The sequence below is a fragment of the Coregonus clupeaformis genome, unplaced genomic scaffold, assembly GCF_020615455.1.
Source record: "Coregonus clupeaformis isolate EN_2021a unplaced genomic scaffold, ASM2061545v1 scaf2788, whole genome shotgun sequence".
NCBI classification, from domain to species: domain Eukaryota; kingdom Metazoa; phylum Chordata; class Actinopteri; order Salmoniformes; family Salmonidae; genus Coregonus; species Coregonus clupeaformis.
Genome location: NW_025536242.1, coordinates 1 through 5,000, shown reverse-complemented (window position 1 = coordinate 5,000; position 5,000 = coordinate 1). Strand labels below are relative to the sequence as shown.

Sequence of the window (5,000 nt, the reverse complement as noted above, 5' to 3'; positions counted from 1 at the left end):
ACACACACACACACTTACCTGCCCTGTGTGGCTTGTAGCTGCTCTGTGAGTTTGGCCAGGTGGGAGCTGAGGAGACAGGAGGCAGAAACATCAGCACACTGCAGGAAGTGATGATGACTGTGAGCAAATTATGTCATACCTGTCAGAGGAGGGCGGGGCATCGGAACGCTGAACAGTTTCCTCGGTAACACCACAACTCTAAGGAACACAATTGTATCCTTCAATACAACTTCCATTTTTAAGCTATAATTTCTTCCATTTTTGCATAGAAAGACGCTAACACCACACACACCAGTTGGGTTCTGAGTTGCTCAACCGAGCGACGAAGGTAGTCTCTCTCCCTCTCTCCCTCCTCCCTCTCTCTCTCCAGCTCTTCATTCCTCCTCCTCAGATCTCTCATCCCTTCTTCCAACTTCTCTTTGTGGGTCTTCAGCAGCTGGAGAAAGTCGTTCCCTCCTCCTGTGGGCTGGAGAAAGAGACCGGAGGTTGAAAGAGAAATAGTATATCCCCACGTTGCTATAGAAGCAACAGCTTCTCTGAATACAAGCTCGTATTAAACTGAAAGAAGGAACGAGGGAGCAAAAGAAGGAAAAACAAAGGATGGGTTGTAAAGCATATCGCTTCAGGTTAACCATTTGTTACACTCAGAGAGAGAGTGTGTGACGTTTTACATGTATGTATTTCAGTCCTTGACTAATAATGTTCTGTACTATGCATTAAGTCATGTTCCATGTGGACCCCAGGAAGAGTAGCTGACGCTTTTACAGCGGCTAACGGGGATCCTGATGAATACCAAAAATACCAAACCCAGATTCGTCCATCGGACTGCCAGATGGTGAAGCCTGATTCATCACTCCGGAGAACGCGTTTCCATCGCTCCAGAGTCCAATGGTGGTGAGTTTTACACCACTCCAGCCGACGCATGGTGATCTTAGGCCTGTGTGCGGCTGCTCGGCCATGGAAACCCATTTCATGAAGCTCCCGACTAACAGTTTTAGTGCTGACTTTGCTTCCAGAGGCAGTTTGGAACTCGGTAGTGAGTGTTGCAACCGCGCTTCATCACTCGGCGGGCCCGTTCTGTGAGCTTGTGTGGCCTACCACTTCGCGGCTGAGCCGTTGTTGCTCCTAGACGTTTCCACTTCACAATAACAGCACTTACAGTTGACCCGGGGCAGCTCTGGCACTTTACTTGTTGTAAAGCTGGCATCCTATGGCGGTGCCGCGTTGAAAGTCACCGAGCTCTTCAGTAAGGCCAATCTACTGCCAATGTTTGTCTATGGAGATTGCATGGCTGTGTGCTCGATTTGATACACATGTCATCAACAGGTGTGGCTGAAAAAGTCAAATACACTAATTTGAAGGGGCGTCCACATACATACACTGCATTCGGAAAGTATTCAGACCCCTTGACCTTTTCCACATTTTGTTACGTTACAGCCTTATTCTAAAAAATATTAAATAACTTTTTTTCCTCATCAATCTACACACAATACCTCAATGACAAAGCGAAAAAAGCTTTGTAGAAATTTTTCCAAATGTATTACAATTTAAAAACAAAAATACCTTATTTACATAAGTATTCAGATCCTTTATCATTTTGTGAACAGCTATAAAGGAATGGTATAGACATTTATTTTTGTATTTTTAAACTAGAAATTACAGCTTTCTAAAGTATCTTGTTACAAAATACATTGGAGGGTAGTTCAGCCCAGTGTAATGCAACATACAAAATACTCAGAAGTAATTAAAATACGTATTTCAACATGTAACATACAGTGCATTAGGAAAGTATTCAGACCCCTTCCCTTTTTCCACATTTAGTTAAGTTACAGACTTATTCTAAAATTGATTACATTCATATTTTTCCTCATCAGTCTACACACAATAGCCCATAATGACAAAGTCAAAACAGGTCAATACATTTCTAAAAATCTGTTTTTGCTTTGTCATTATGGGATGAGGGGAAAAAAACAATTTAATCTACAGTTGAAGTCGGAAGTTTACATACACTTAGGTTGGAGTCATTAAAACATGTTTTTCAACCACTCCACACATTTCTTGTTAACAAACTATAGTTTTGGCAAGTTGGTTAGGACATCTACTTTGCGCATGACACAAGTAATTTTTCCAACAATTGTTTACAGACAGATTATTTCACTTATAATTCACTGTATCACAATTCCAGTGGGTCAGAAGTTTACATACACTAAGTTGACTGTGCCTTTAAACAGCTTGGAAAAATTCCAGAAAATGATGTCATGGCTTTAGATAGGCTAATTGACATCATTTGAGTCAATTGGAGGTGTACCTGTGGATGTATTTCAAGGCCTACCTTCAAACTCAGTGCCTCTTTGCTTGACATCATGGGAAAAGCAAAATAAATCAGCCAAGACCTCAGAAAATAAATTGCAGACCTCCACAAGTCTGGTTCATCCTTGGGAGCAATTTCCAAACGCCTGAAGGTACCACGTTCATCTGTACAAACAATAGTACACAAGTATAAACACCATGGGACCACGCAGCCGTCATACCGCTCAGGAAGGAGACGCGTTCTGTCTCCTAGAGATGAACGTACTTTGGTGCGTAAAGTGCAAATCAATCCCAGAACAACAGCAAAGGACCTTGTGTAGATGCTGGAGGAAACAGGTACAAAAGTATCTATATCCACAGTAAAGCGAGTCCTATATCGACATAACCTGAAAGGCTGCTCAGCAAGGATGAAGCCACTGCTCCAAAACTGCCATTAAAAAGCCGGACTTCGGTTTGCAACTGGACATGGGGACAAAGATCGTACTTTTTGGAGAAATGTCCTCTGGTCTGAAGAAACAAAAATAGAACTGTTTGGCCATAATGACCATCGTTATGTTTGGAGGGAAAAGGGAAATGCTTGCAAGCCGAAGAACACCATCCCAACCGTGAAGCACAGGGTGGCAGCATCATGCTGTGGGGGTGCTTTGCTGCAGGAGGGAATGGTGCACTTCACAAAATAGATGGCATTATGAGGAAGGAAAATTAGGTTGATATATTGAAGCAACATCTCAAGACATCAGTCAGGAAGTTAAAGCTTGGTCGCAAATGGGTCTGCCAAATGGACAAATGACCCCAAGCATACTTCCAAAGTTGTGGCAAAATGGCTTAAGGACAACAAAGTCAAGGTATTGGAGTGGCCATCAAAAAGCCCTGACCTCAATCCTATAGAAAATGTGTGGGCAGAACTAAAAAGGTGTGTCGAGCAAGGAGGCCTACAAACCTGACTCCAGTTACACCAGCTCTGTCAGGAGGAATGGGCCAAAATTCACCCAACTTATTGTGGGAAGCTTGTGAAAGGCTACCCGAAACGTTTCACCCAAGTTAAACAATTTAAAGTCAATGCTACCAAATACTAATTTGTGTATGTAAACTTCTGACCCACTGGGAAAGTGATGAAAGAAATAAAAGCTGACTATTATTACTCTACTATTATTCTGACATTTCACATTCTTAAAATAAAGTGGTGATCCTATCTGACCTAAGACAGGGAATTTTTACTAGGATTAAATGTCAGGAATTGTGAGTTTAAATGTTTTTGGCTAAGGTGTATGTAAACTTCCGACTTCAACTGTATCTATATCCATCCATCCATCCCTCAATCTATCTGTACTGACCAGAGAGGATGCCATAGGTCCGTTGGTTTCCGAGCTCTTCTTCTCCTGGTCCCCTCCCCTCCTCTCCTCCGAGCTCTTCTTCTCCTGGTCCCCTCCCCTCCTCTCCCCAGCAAGAATTCCGTTAGAGTTGGAGGCCTGGCTGGGGCCGTTGACCAGCAGGCCTTGGTCAGCTCCAGGGTTGGAGGGGCTGGCCAGGCTGGTGAGGCTGTGGTTCTCCCTGGCCAGTCTCTCCACTAGAGCCCGGGCCTCCTGGAAACGACAGCTGAGGAACTCCCTCTCTTCTCTAGACCTCCGCTGCCATCCCTCCATCTCCTCACAGCGCTCACGCAGGGCCTGGTTGCTGCGCCGCAACGCCTCTACACACACACACACACACACACACACACACACACACACACACACACAGAAATAGCATTAATAAAACAACCACACACACATACAATCTGTGCATCATTGTGGATACATATTTAAATATTTGTCTGTGTGTCCTACCTCGGAGCTGCTGGTTGTCTCCCAGTAGTCTAGTCACCACCTCATTGGCTGCCAGCTCAGCAGGAACCTGAAGAGCCACGCCCCCCTCGTCCCCGCCATCTCCCACTGCAGGGCTACGTCTGCCTGGGGCTGCACCATGCTGCTGAACATTATGCATCGTTATTATCCCATTGACCCATGGTTTAGTCGACAAAAGCAATGATGCAACAACAAAAATCATTGCAACATGTCTAATGGAAACGGCATTTGGGGAAATGTTCTAAAAGACAGACAACATTTCTATACGTTTGACGGGTGATATTTTTATTTTGTCTCAACTTTCTTTATTGCGACAATAAATGATGATTGCCGAATACTTTTGATGGTACGCGGGGCACGTGATGTCATCACGTAACTATAAGTTCCACTCCACATTTAATTCTAAATGCCTAATTCTTGCAAAATCATTATTTTTATAGTTAAAAAAAATTATTGTCCTGACTTCCAAGAATGCCAAAATTGCTTCGCCTTGCTTTTTTGGTTGGCTGGCAAGTTTCACCATCCAATTATTTCAGATCTACATGATTGCAAGTTTCACCATGGCGATACATTGACACATGATAATTATTTGATTTTGGCAAATATTAGGCTGGACAATATCAAAGTTAAACTTTTTTCTTTGCATGATTAACTTTTTTTTTTTTTTAAAGGTGTAAAACCTAAACAAAACGCATGTCCCTGTCCTCTTTTTCCAAGATGTGGCCGATTTAAACAGCCAGAAGACATTTTTAATAAATAAATAACCTTTTCATTCTACTAGCACTGTGGATCACCACAACAGGCAAACAGTGAGCTTGCTCACGAAGTAGCTGTAACCTTGTTAAT

At 43.0% G+C, this 5,000-nt stretch overlaps 1 pseudogene; it reads right to left on the bottom strand.

Moving 5' to 3' along the window:
• The window catches only part of LOC121559160, a 17,027-nt pseudogene extending 12,525 nt beyond the window's left edge, over positions 1 to 4,502 (bottom strand).
• Between the last annotated feature and the right edge of the window lie 498 nt (positions 4,503 to 5,000).